Raw genomic sequence first — 14309 nt, forward strand, 5'->3', positions numbered from 1 at the left:
CTGTTATGTTCTACGGTCTTAACGGGTTCAATCCTTCTAAGTTCAATTTTCTCTACCTTCCTAGTAAGGGCTGCCATTTTAGCCTGAATATCATCCTGAGTATTAAGGTTGTAAAGGCCCCCATGTCCAATGTTAGTAGGTTTAGGCAAAGGTTTATTCATTCTATCCCCTGTATCCCATAATTGTGCAGTCTCTGCGAGAGAGTCTAAATAGTCCCATGCCTCATCGGGTTGCTTTTCCAAAAATAGACCATTGCACATAGTCTCTATAAATTGTTTCAACTGTGGGGACAATCCCTCGTAAAAGAAACTAATGGTTCTCCATGTTTCAAACCCATGATGAGGACAAGAGAGTAGCAAATCTTTAAATCTCTCCCAGCATTCATAAAATGTTTCATGGTCTTTTTGTTGGAAATTACTAATGTGCCTTTTCAAAAAATTAGTCCTTTGTGCGGGAAAGAGTTTTTTCAAGAATTCTCTTTGCATATCATGCCATGTTCCTAGCGATCTAGGTCTCAAGGAGTTCAGCCATGTTTTGGCTTTATCCTTTAAAGAAAAAGGAAACAAGATCAATTTAAGGACATCTTCCGATACATTTGGCACTCTAAATGTGATGCTAATTTCCTCAAAATCCTTAAGATGAAGATAAGGGTTCTCGGATTCCATTCCATGATACTTTGGCAGCAATTGAATTACCCCTGGTTTGATTTCAAAGTGTCCAACATTTTCAGGAATAATCATGCATGAAGGTTGACTAGTCCTAGTAGGGTGTAAATATTGTCGAAGTGTCATAACTGGAGGTCTACCTTCATCATCATGGTGACTTCCTACATCATCAGGAAAATTTGCCATATCAAAAGGTATGAGATACTGCGAAGGAATTTCAAGGATGTGTCCTAAGGGATGATCTAAAGTTGTACGACTTAATCGACCGGTGTCGTCCCTATTCCACCCTAGCATACAAAGTTTCAGAGTTTATTTATTTATTTATTCTTTTAATGATCACCCTTGATCTTTTCTTAAAGTTCTTATCAATTTTCAACTAGCAACAAGGGTTAATGAGATATGATAATAATAAAATTCTGATTCTAAAAAAAAATTTAAACACAGAAAATTCACAACAGACAGCAGCAAGGTTTCATGAGTCATTGAGGAACCCAGCAGTTCTTCCAGTGGAAGAGAGTTGAGATCTTTGGCTTCTTGGATGGCAGTGACCTTTGCTTCCCATGCTCTAGAAAGAGACCTAAGAATTTTCCAAACAAGATCACTATTAGAGTAAGATCTACCAAGGCTTTTCAAGCCGTTTATAATATCAGTGAATCTGGTAAATATTTCAGTTATAGACTCACTATTTTTCATTTTAAATAATTCATATTTATGCACTAAAATACTGATTTTAGATTCTTTGACCTGGTTAGTACCTTCATGTGTAACTTCCAGTCTATCCCAGATTTCTTTAGCAGTCATGCAAATAGATATACGATTGAACTCATTTGCATCTAAACAACAGTAAAGAACATTTATGGCTTTTGCATTCAGCTGTGCCATTCTTTTATCATGGTCATCCCATTCAATCTTAGGTTTGAATATGGTGATGCCATCTACAATCTTAGTTGGTGTGTGAGGTCCATTAACAATGACAGTCCATAAATCATAGTCAAGTGCTTGTATAAAAATTTGCATAAGTGCTTTCCAATAAGTAAAATTTGTGCCATTGAAAAGAGGTGGTCTGTTGGTAGATTGCCCTTCGACAATAGAGGATCCCATGGTGGCTGCCATGACCTTTAATTCTTGATTGTTTGATCAAAAAGTTTTTGTGAGTATCAGGCTCTGATACCACTTGTTGCCCAAAGGTGCAACCCAAGAGAGAGGGTGAATTAGGTCTTTTAAAATTAAAGTGTGAAGAATATGAGTTACTGTTATCTTTCAGTAGCTTGTAGATTTAGCAGTGGAAATAAGATTGCACAAATAAAGCTGTAGCTAAGATGATGAAAGCAAACAGAAATATGCAGTAGAGGAAGAGATAAATCACACACACAAACACCAAGGTTTATAATGGTTCGGTGCACTCCCAGCACCTACGTCCACTCCTCAAGCCAAGCTTGAGATTTCACTATAACCCAGCAGATTACAACCTGATTATTTTTCGGGCTCACAATCAAAAATCCAGTTGGTTTTCCTAGGCAACCAACCAAAAATCTATCTCTGTTTGTTTTTTGGGCTCACAAACAACCAGTTAGTTTTCAAACAAACCAGCCAAAAACTTTACACCATTTATTTTTCCGAGCTCACAAACAACCCAGTTGGTTTTCAGACAAACCAACCAAAAACTTTATACCGTTTGTTTTTTCGGGCTCACAAACAACCTAGTTGGTTTTCAGATAAACCAACCAGAAACTATTTTCCTTACTGAATACTCCCGATTCAGCAACTTCCAATCAAGGCTTGGAAGAGCCTTTACACGTTTCAAATGAATGAAACTGTTACAGCAATAGTTATGTTGCCCAAAAAGACAACCCAAGAGGGGGGGTGAATTGGGTTTTAAAGTAATTATTGCAATTAAAAATCTTGTGAGTAACTAATTAAAACTTATTGCAAGTGGATTAATTAGTTACTATATGCAGTGGATGAAGGGAAAGGAAGAGACAATGAAACAATCACAAACACAAGAGATTTTATAGTGGTTCGGAGCTAACCCTTGCTCCTACGTCCACTCCCCAAGCCTCACTTGGGAGTTCACTATAATCCTTCGAATTACAGCCGGTTATTTTACAAGCTCACAACCCAACTTGTTGTTTTACGAGATTACAACGAACTCGGTCGGTTTTCACAGGCTCACCGACTAGAACCACCCAATTGTTTTTCCAGGATCACAATCAAACCCTTACACCGTTGGTTTTAACCTCGGCTCACCAACAAACTTTAACACCCTTGATTCAATCCCCTAATTGAATCAAGTAAGAAAAATAATTTGAGATAAGTAAAAAGGAAAGCTTCTTAAAATGCGTATTTAGACAATATAAACAAATAAGAGTTAGAAGCCCTCAAACAGATTTTTGGAGGTGGAGAAAGGGGCTTCTCAAACTCTTTGACTCCTCTTGAATGTGCTGAAGATTTGCTGTCAGGAGGAGAGCCTTGAATGTGAGGAAGACGGTTGGAGAGTAGACTTCAATGCACTTCTTCCTTCTTTCTCTTGTAATTACTCTTGAGAGACTTTGGTTGGTGGAAATCTCTTTTGCTTTGAATGGAGTCTCTCTTTCTTACTCTATTACTGTTCACTCTGGCTATTTAACCCATCCCCAACGAAAACTAACCGTTAGACACACATTTATGGCCGTTCTGCACACTCTGCAACTCCTGACAAAGTATCCGTTGGAATCGGAGTAGACTCGCTCGATCTGGAGTCGACTCGGCTGTTGCTGGAGTCGACTCATGCTTTACTGGAGTCGACTCGCCCACTGTTCAAAATTTGAAATAAAGTCCCGTCCCATTCTGGAGTCGACTCGGCCAAACGTGGAGTCGACTCGCCAATGTCCGGAGATGACTCGGCCCTCCGGAGACGACTCGTTCTCAGGGTTCCAGAGATCTGTTTTTCTTCATTTCTTTCTCGAGTCGACTCGGATCATTTTGGAGTCGACTCGGCTCTCAGAGTCCGAAAACTGATCCTCTGTGTTTGGAGTTGAGCTGCCTCTGAGTCGACTCGAATTTTGTTGGGGTCGACTCGGCTGACTTGGGAGTCGACTCGGGAGTACTTGGAGTCGGCTCGGCTCGCAGGATCCGAAAACTGTTTCTCTGTGTTTTGAGTTGAACTGCCTCGGAGTCGACTCGAATTTTGCGGGAGTCGACTCGGCTCTCAGAGACCGAAGTTGGCTCTCTGACTTTTAGTCTTGCATTCCTCTGAGAGTCGACTCTTGCCTTCTTTGGAGTCGACTCGCCAACCGTTGGAGTCGACTCGAGTTTTTCTGGAGTCGACTCGGTTCTTAGAGTCCAAAACAGCTTCACTGTTGATGCAAAAATAAAATTGTTCTCCCAAGTGCAGGAGAATCGCACAAGTAGTAAATTCTCGGGAGTCCGAGGTCGAATCCTCAGGGAACAAAATGTATATGAGATTATTTAATATAATTTTAGATTAATTAATTCAATAAATTTGTGGATTAAAATTATATTTTGATTTTCAGAAATTAAAATGCAGAGAATAATAAACACAATTCAATGAAATAAAAATGGTAGGGATCTGGAATCCCCCTTGATGATATTGCATCCAAGGAATAAACTCTATGGTTCTTGATTTAAGATTTAATGTAGGATAGATCTAATCATGGTATATGTTTCATGAACATATGAACTCAATTTCTAAGCATTCGTCGTGCTTTCTACGTCTACGACGAATCAAATACTAAAGCAATCCATATATCAATAATCATAATCCATTTAAGAACTATCTACGAAATAACTATGCATGGATCAAAAACATATCAGTAAATATAATTCATTCAAGGCAATAGTTTAGAGTTTACTTCAAAGAGCAATACATCAAAGGTTCATCCATCTCCCTCCCTAGGACTTTAGCCACTCATTGAAAACTTTAATCCCTCTTTCATTTTCTTTCTTTCCCCTTTTTTTTTCTTTTCTTTTCGGAAATAGGGCCTCCCCTGTTTCCTTTTTCTTTTCGGATGGCAGCTCTGTTTTTTTTTTCAATGGGAAAGAATGAGAGATGAGGCCCTGTTTTCACCGAATGAACTCTCCTTTTTTTCACAGCCGAGAGGGCCCTCCTCATATAGAATGCGATGAGTCCCTGATCTCCCGGAATACGTGGAGATGCCGAGTATCCCGGACGCGAGAAGCTCGGACGTGGATGGATCGCGATCTTCGCGGGATGCACGCGGACGCTGGGAGCTTCGCGGGATGCTGGGGTCGCGGAAGAAGTTTGAGGTGCGGAAACGGACGATTGTAGGGAATTAGACGCGGGAGAATCGCCACGGACGGCTGGATCACGAGCTCGGGATGCTGGGATTCTGGATGCGATCTCAGATGGCTGAAGTCGGGACGCAGGGAGAGATCTAGGAACGAATCTGGAAGACGCGTGGATCTAAGATCTGGAAGCTGGATCACCGACGGAAGTTGGGATGCTCTGTGAACGTGGAAGCTTGGGAGGAAGGAAATCCGAGAAGAGCTGGGATGCGGACGAATCGAAAGGAGGCACGGACGGATTGCTGGAATGAAGTCAGATCTTTGCTGGGTGCTGAGATGCGGATTGACGCTTGGGATCAATCCAGAACGTTGGAGATCCGAAGGAAAGAGTGTGGACTCAGAAGCTTCACGGGATGCTTGGGCTTGGGAGATTCGCAAACGGATGCGGAATGGACTAGATGAACGCGTGGAATCGGTTGGAACATGTAGGAGCTGATGTGGCTGGAACTCGGGAGAAGCTGGGTCGCACGAGATGCTGGGAAGGGAAAATGAAGCTGCGACGAAGTGGACCGCTGAACTTGGCCTCCTTTTAGTGTGCAATTGGGGTCGTCCCATGCGGTTGGCTGGTCACCTATAGTGATGCATCTTTTTGAACCCAATGTGCATTTTAGCTTTGATTTCCGATCACCTGCACCCCACAAAAATATAATATTAATGCGGCAATTTTATCATTATTTGTTAGCAATAATACTAATTTAAGTGATGTATAGATCGCACTTTTGTGCTCTCATCACACCCCCCAACTAGCTTATTGCTAGTCTCTAGCAATTAATGAGCAGATAATAGAATGAGAGTGCAAAAGGTATGGTTTAACCTATGACTTTTTATTCAAGCTAAAGATATAAAACTAAGATATGTACTCACTTTCGTAGGAATCACGATTGCACTTAGCACGTGCAACAAGCCGTTAAACCCCTAGGTTACCCTAGCGGACGAGTGTTGTCTCGTGAGGATTTTCAGAGATGTTACCCACAAACATCATACATGATATAACATGACATGAGATCATAATAAAAAAATGTGAAATAAATTCTAAGCTAATACACATGTAATTAATCGATATATATTTTCAAGTATGGCAACTGTCAAAGCAAGGAAATATAAAAGTGTAGTGTGTATCAAATCGCATGACTTTCTCAGAGTACTAATACCTCCACCACAACAGGGCACCGCCTGAGTTTTAGGTGCACTACTCAAGTTCAAAAGTATTTTCTACAATTTATTAGAACCTGATCCATCAAATTTTCAGAATATCACATGTTGTCTAAATTTGTCAAGAATGGTTCGCATGTAAAGAAAGAGCTATCAATCTCAACTAAACAACCCGGGTACACAGAGGTCCAATACAATGGAGTCAAACCAGCCATTACCACATGTCACTAGGTTCAGCCTAACCAACTCATTCATGCTTATTTTTATTTTATTTTTTTTTTTCAATACACATGACAACTACAGCTATCCAACCCCATTAGGCTCTAGTAAGGTCCATGTAGAGAGCTTTCAGTCAATGACCCCCGATCCAGTTGGCTCAAGACATTAGGTGAAACACCCCTCGGACTTAATTACTCGAACCAGACTACGCCACGAGGCCAGACTTGTCATCATAAGTTTTTTTTTTTTTTGAATAATAATTATGCAAGAAAAGAAATGATAGACTGAACCATATAAATATTTTTATTATATATGTGACTGCATCGTGACAATAGGTCAACCAAAGTCGGATCATAAGGCACCTAAGTAATCTAGTCGGGATATTCAACCTCTATCTTTATGTGAAAACCAAATCCTGAACCTTATGGTACGAACAAGGATACTCATACTTCTTTTATGGATAAGGCTAACAAAAATGCAGTTAACAAATATGAACTCCTGAGGCCTTCCAATTGTCATTAAGTACACGTGTGGAGATCTAATAATAGGTCTCTGATCAGTCATAGTATGCATGTGTTCCTTGCCTTAATAGTTGTACACACTCAATATGAAAATACATGTGCATTTGCTCAGAAAAGAAAGTAATAGAATAAATCAAATGCAAAAACAAGTTTTTTTTTTTTTTTTTGATCAAAATATTTCCCTCCCCCCAACTGAAACATTGCATTGTCCTCAATGTAAAAAAATGCAAGAAAACTATATATGAGAGACAATAGAGAAAATAATAGAGAGAAGAAGAATACCTTGAGCTGTTGATTTCCAGAAAAGAAGACCTACAAAATAAGAAGAAAACTAGAAATAAAAAAAATAATAATTCTAACTAATATACACATATCTTGGCCTTCATGTTCAGTCATAAGAAGGCTCCCCCAAGGAAAAGGAGTCCTCTTCATCTGCAAAATTTTCAAGAAAAGGTTTTAATCTGTATCCATTAACCTTAAAAATTTTGCCATCCTGTGGATTCTCAATTTTAATTGCCCCGTGTGGAAAAACAGTTTTTACAATGAAAGGACCTGTCCATCTTGATCGTAACTTTCCAGGAAACAGATGTAAGCGAGAGTCATACAAAAGAACTTTTTGTGCAAGCTCAAAAGATTTTCTTAGAATTGAGTTATCATGCCTAATTTTCATTCGTTCTTTACAAAGTCTAGTATTGTCATACGCATCCCGACGAATTTCATTCAATTCACTTAATTGTAATTTTCTAGCGAAACCAGCATCTGACAGTTCAAAGTTTAATTTTCTAATGGCCCAATACGATTTATGCTCTATTTCAACAGGTAGATGACATGTTTTTCCATAGACTAGCCGATACGGGGACATACCAAGAATAGTTTTATAAGCAGTACGGTAAGCCCACAATGCATCAGAAAGTTTTAAAGACCAGTCTTTGCGTGATGGATTCACCGTTTTCTCTAAAATTCGTTTAATCTCCCAATTGGCTAGCTCTACTTGGCCACTAGTCTGCGGGTGATAAGGAGTTGCAATTCTATGAGTGATACCGTATTTTCGTAATAGGATCTCAAAAGGCTTATTACAGAAATGTTTTCCCCCATCACTAATTATAACCTTGGGCATCCCAAATCGTGAAAAAATATTTTCTTTTAGAAATTTCAAAACAAGTTTGTGATCATTAGTTCTACAGGCAACAGCTTCTACCCATTTTGACACATACTCAACACCAACTAAAATATACTCATATCCAAAAGACGGTGAAAATGGGCCCATGAAATCGATGCCCCACATGTCAAAAATTTCAATAGCAGTAATGGGCTGAAGAGGCATCATTTTCTTATGAGTTAGACTTCCAATACATTGACATGGGTCACATGTCCTACAGAACTCGTGGGCATCTTTAAATAGTGTAGGCCAATAAAAACCACATTGCAACACCTTAGCTGCCGTTTTTTTAGATGCAAAGTGTCCTCCGCAAGCACTGGCATGACAAAAAGAGAGTACACTTTGTATCTCATGATCCGGAATGCATCTTTGGAATGTTGCAGGTGCATTACACAACCCGAATGGCATCCGACGGAAAGCAAATGTGCCAAAAGGACAAGTGAAAGTAGTCTTCTCTTGATCTTCTGGTGAAATCTCGATTTGGTAGTATCCAGAATAGCCATCGAGAAAACAATAGAAATTGTGTCCTGCAACTCTTTCTAAAACTGGGTCTAGGAAGGGTAGGGGAAAGTGATCTTTCCTAGTGACCAAATTCAATTTTCGGTAGTCAACACACATGCGCCAACTCGTCGGAACACGAGTTGGAACTAGTTCACCTGGCTCATTTTTGACTACCGTCAGACCCGCTTTCTTGGGAACGACTTGAGTAGGACTCACCCACTTGCTGTCGGAAATTGGGTAAATAATACCCACGTCAAGCAACTTGAGGACTTCTGCTTTAACCACATCTCTCATCGTAGGATTCAACCTGCGTTGCATTTGCCTTGTGGTTTTGGCATTGTCCTCCAAATATATCCGGTGCGTGCAAATTAAAGGGCTAATCTCCTTCAAGTCGGCAATAGACCACCCTAAAGCTCCTTTATGATTCTTTAGAACATCAAGTAATTTTCTTTCTTGAGCATGTCAAGATCAGATGAGATGATTATAGGAAATGTGTCCTCGGGTCCAAGAAAGGCATACTTGAGTTCCTTCGGTAAAGGTTTCAACTCGAGCTTAGGTGTTTGTTCATGGGATGGTACTATCTTTGCTTTTCGAGGTGGCAACTGTTCAAATTCCTCTATTCTCGGTCTCCACCCATTGACCATCATGACATCCGAATTATCTAAAATAGGTGGGACCACATCATCAGCAGTACCTTCAGAACACCAATCTATTAAACCATTATCGGCCGATTCAGTAAATGTTTCTTTTAACAAATATTCTTCCGCAATGGTTTCAACCCATTCAACTTCTTTACTTTCTTCATGATCACTGGGTTGTTTACCTATACTAAAGACGTTCAGTTCTAAGGTCATGTTGCCAAAAGAAAGCTTCATGACACCATTCCTACAATTGATCAATGCATTAGAAGTTGCAAGAAATGGGCGTCCTAAGATGACCAGAATCTGAGATGGTGAATTGGAAGCCGGATGTGTGTCCAGTACGATAAAGTCAACAGGAAAATAGAACTTGTCTACTTGGACCAACACATTTTTGATAATTCCTCTAGGGACCTTAACTGACCTGTCAGCTAATTGTAAGGTGACAGTTGTTGGCTTCAACTCACCCAAACCGAGTTGCTCATATACCGTATATGGCAACAAGTTCACACTCGCCCCTAAATCTAGCAATGCTCGCTCAATCCTAAAATTGCCAATGATGCACGAGATAGTTGGGCAACCTGGATCCTTATATTTAGGAAGAATGTTATGCTGTAAAATTGCACTCACATTTTCAGCCAGAAATGCCTTCTTCTTGACATTTAAATGACGCTTGACAGTGCACAAATCTTTTAAAAATTTTGCATAGGAAGGCACTTGTTTTATTGCATCAAGAAGAGGTACATTGATTTTTACTTGCTTAAAAAGCTCAAGAATTTCAGAGGTTGGTTCAAGCTTTTGCAAGGGCTTTAATCTTTGTGGAAATGGTGCAGGAAAAGGACATTCAATTTTTTCAGTAGATGTTGGTGCTTCAGTTTCTTCATTATCCTTTTCTTTTGTCTTGGGAGGGTCAGAATCAGGTATGACTTGTGTTTGTTCTGGGACTGGTCGGTCAATAATCTTTCCACTTCGCAAAGTTATTATACTCTTCGCTTGTTCTTTATGCAAAGTTGAACATGATGCATTGCTACCGCCATAGACTTGAGGATTAGGTTGTGGTTGAGCTGGTAGCTTACCTTTCTCTTGAGCACTTAAAACAGTGGTCAGCGTTGTCAGTTGATTTCTTAATTCATCATTGATTTTAGCTTGATCTTGCATGAAAGATTGCAAAGTTTCTTCGAGACTGGATTTTTGAGGGGGTGCGTGTGCATAATGAGGTTGCGGTGGTGGAGGAGTTGGGTTATATACTTGTTGAGGTTGGTCATTCCTCCACCTGAAATTTGGATGGTTCTTCCATCCAGGGTTGTAAGTACCCGAAAAAGGATTATTAAAAGATTTTTGATAGGAATTCATAACATTGGCCTGATCGTGCAAGACTTCCTTGAATGCGGGTATTGTGGGGCAATCAGTGGTGAGATGGCCAGGAATCTCGCAAATCCTACAACACTCGCTGTTATGTTCTACGGTCTTAACGGGTTCAATCCTTCTAAGTTCAATTTCCTCTACCTTCCTAGTAAGGGCTGCCATTTTAGCCTGAATATCATCCTGAGTATTAAGGTTGTAAAGGCCCCCATGTCCAATGTTAGTAGGTTTAGGCAAAGGTTTATTCATTCTATCCCCTGTATCCCATAATTGTGCAGTCTCTGCGAGAGAGTCTAAATAGTCCCATGCCTCATCGGATTGCTTTTCCAAAAATAGACCATTGCACATAGTCTCTATAAATTGTTTCAACTGTGGGGACAATCCCTCGTAAAAGAAACTAATGGTTCTCCATGTTTCAAACCCATGATGAGGACAAGAGAGTAGCAAATCTTTAAATCTCTCCCAGCATTCATAAAATGTTTCATGGTCTTTTTGTTGGAAATTACTAATGTGCCTTTCAAAAAATTAGTCCTTTGTGCGGGAAAGAATTTTTTCAAGAATTCTCTTTGCATATCATGCCATGTTCCTAGCGATCTAGGTCTCAAGGAGTTCAGCCATGTTTTGGCTTTATCCTTTAAAGAAAAAGGAAACAAGGTCAATTTAAGGACATCTTCCGATACATTTGGCACTCTAAATGTGATGCTAATTTCCTCAAAATCCTTAAGATGAAGATAAGGGTTCTCGGATTCCATTCCATGATACTTTGGCAGCAATTGAATTACCCCTGGTTTGATTTCAAAGTGTCCAACATTTTCAGGAATAATCATGCATGAAGGTTGACTAGTCCTAGTAGGGTGTAAATATTGTCGAAGTGTCATAACTGGAGGTCTACCTTCATCACCATGGTGACTTCCTACATCATCAGGAAAATTTGCCATCTCAAAAGGTATGAGATACTGCGAAGGAATTTCAAGGATGTGTCCTAAGGGATGATCTAAAGTTGTACGACTTAATCGACCGGTGTCGTCCCTATTCCACCCTAGCATACAAAGTTTCAGAGTTTATTTATTTATTTATTCTTTTAATGATCACCCTTGATCTTTTCTTAAAGTTCTTATCAATTTTCAACTAGCAACAAGGGTTAATGAGATATGATAATAATAAAATTCTGATTCTAAAAAAAAATTTAAACACAGAAAATTCACAACAGACAGCAGCAAGGTTTCAGATTAATATAATGGTCGTAAAAGTATCAGAATGTCAATCAGACCGTTCAGATGAAAGAAACATGTGTCCTACAGCAGCCGACGAAATTTGAGTGCAATCAGACGGTGGATTACGCAGATATCAGAGTTTGATGCAGACTGTGCAGGGAAAAAAAAACAGCAATAAAGATTCATTGTTCATTTGAATGAATCTAACCTTGAGATGCAGCAAAGTGTGGATTGAGTCGACCCAAAGGATGATTGGGTCGACCCCGGCACATCAAGAAAACATTTGGCACACTTCTGCAAAAATGGCAAAGATGAACAGTGAGTTGGGTCGACCTAAGAAAAGCATGAGTCGACCCAAGGATCAAGATCCTCAAAACAAGACAGAAAAATGGTTCTCTGGAATTACTGAGAGGGTCGACCCAAGAAGAAGTTGAGTCGATCCAAGTGAACTTTGAGTCGACCCAAAGAATGGTTGGGTCGACCCAAGAGAAGCAAGGCTGAATTTCAAGTTTCTGTGTTTTCTGAGAGGGCCGACCCAAGAAAAGCTTGGGCCGACCCAAGAAAAGCTTGAGCTGACCCAAGCCTGATGAACAGTGGTTTGGGTCGACCCAAGAAAAGTTTGGGTCGACCCAAGCACGGGCAGAAGCATAACGGCTAGTTGTGCAGAAGTGCTTTTTGGACTCCCAACGGCTATAAACGGCTAGTTTCTTCAATCCAACGGTCAGGAAGGACTATTTGGAGGTTGGAGAAGTATTTAAGGGGGAGTATTCATCAGAGGAAGGAAGCTTTGGAAAAAACATTAAGTGCATTCAAGAGAGAACCCTAGCAAGGCAAGCTTCATTCAATTGCTTCATTCAAAGAGCCAAAAGGAAGTGGTTGAGCAGATTCCAGGAGACATTAAGAGCTCCACCAACCCTTGAAGAGTGAAGCAATCGTGACAAAGAAGAGAAGAGCTTTATTAAAGGGATAACTATATTCTAAACTCTTCTTTGTAGATTATATTGTTATATTTGCTCATTTCGGAGTTTAAATCTTCTTCCTTTATTTGTTAAACTACTTGTAAAGGTTGGTTGGTAAGCCCGCAAAACCAACGGAATAGGTTGATTGGTGAACCCAGAAAACCAATTGTAAAGGTTCATTGGTGAGCCCGTAAAACCAACATAGGTTCGTTGGTGACCCCGTAAAACCAACATAAGTTGATTGGTGAACCCGAAAAACCAATTGTAAAGGTTCGTTGGTGAGCCCGTAAAACCAACATAGGTTCGTTGGTGAGCCCGCAAAACCAACATAGGTTTTTGGTGAACCCGGAAAACCAAAGTGTAAAGGTTTTTGGATTGTGAGCCCGGAAAACAATCCAACTGTAATCCGCGGAATTATAGTAAATTCCCAAGGGGTCGCTTGGGGAGTGGACGTAGGTACTAAGGAGAGCACCGAACCACTATACTTCTTGTTGTTTGTATTGTGATTTGTTTAAGTTCACTAACTCATCATTTAACACAAGTAAGATAGTTAAAATTAAAAGAAACCAATTCACCCCCCCCCCCCTCTTGGCTTGTCACCTTGGGCAACAAGTGGTATCAGAGCAAGGTGCTCCAATAGTACTCATTGATCTCACAATCAAGAGTTAAAGATCATGACAACCCAAGTGGGATGTTCTATAGGAGAGGGACAATTAATTGATAGACCTCCACTATTTAATGGTATAAACTACACACATTGGAAAGCACGCATGCGCATTTTCATTCAAGCACATGACTAAGATTTATGGAGTATCATAGTCAATGTGCTACATACAAATGCTAATCATGATAAAAAAATGGCTCAGCAAAATGCAAAAGCCATGAATATTCTATATTGTGCATTGGATGATAGTGAACTTAATAACATATCTTTTTGCATGACTGCTAAGGATATATGGAGTATGCTTGAAGTTAAATATGAATGCACTAACATTTCTAGCGAATTTGAAACTAGCTCCGAAGAAGAAGAGCAGCAAACTGAAATTGAAAATCTATGCTTTGTGGCACATGAAGATGAGGTATGTACTCGAATACAAAGTGATTTCTCATTCAAAAATCAAGTACATACTGAAGCTCAATCTGATTTTACATTTGATGAACTTCATGATGCATTTTTTGATTTATACTTAGAATACAAGAAGCTTAATTTAAAGAATAAGAAGCTTAGTTTAAAGAATAAAAGGCTACATCTGAAAATGTCAGAGGAAAGAAATTCTACTGCTGAAATGAAAGACAAATTAAATTCTGAGAATGAACGCTTAAGATTAAATTCAGAAGAATTGATTCAGAAAAATCAGAATTTAATTAAAGAAAATCAAAACTTAAGTGAAGAAGTTAACCAATTAAAATCTTTTATTAACAAATTCACTGTAAGTTCAGAAAGATTAAAAACGATGTTTGAAAGTCAACATGCTGTTTTTGATAAATCAAGACTTGGCTGGATTTCTTTGCTCAACAATAAACCCCTAAAGAAAAAGGTTATCAATTCGCCAAGCAAACCATTAAATAAGATAACTTATTTCAAACATAAAAAGATTGGGCATAAAAACTTTA

The 14309-nt window shown here is 39.4% G+C and overlaps 2 pseudogenes; both read left to right on the forward strand.

The window, feature by feature from the left end:
* Window positions 1–330: 330 nt before the first annotated feature.
* On the forward strand, window positions 331–428 carry LOC149752692 (small nucleolar RNA R71; annotated as a pseudogene).
* A 10512-nt stretch (window positions 429–10940) lies between these two features.
* LOC120106939 (small nucleolar RNA R71) lies at window positions 10941–11038 on the forward strand (annotated as a pseudogene).
* Window positions 11039–14309: the final 3271 nt, after the last annotated feature.

This window comes from Phoenix dactylifera, chromosome 10 (assembly GCF_051530095.1).
Source record: "Phoenix dactylifera cultivar Ajwa chromosome 10, Ajwa_hap1_PhDact_Kaust_v1.1, whole genome shotgun sequence".
NCBI classification, from domain to species: domain Eukaryota; kingdom Viridiplantae; phylum Streptophyta; class Magnoliopsida; order Arecales; family Arecaceae; genus Phoenix; species Phoenix dactylifera.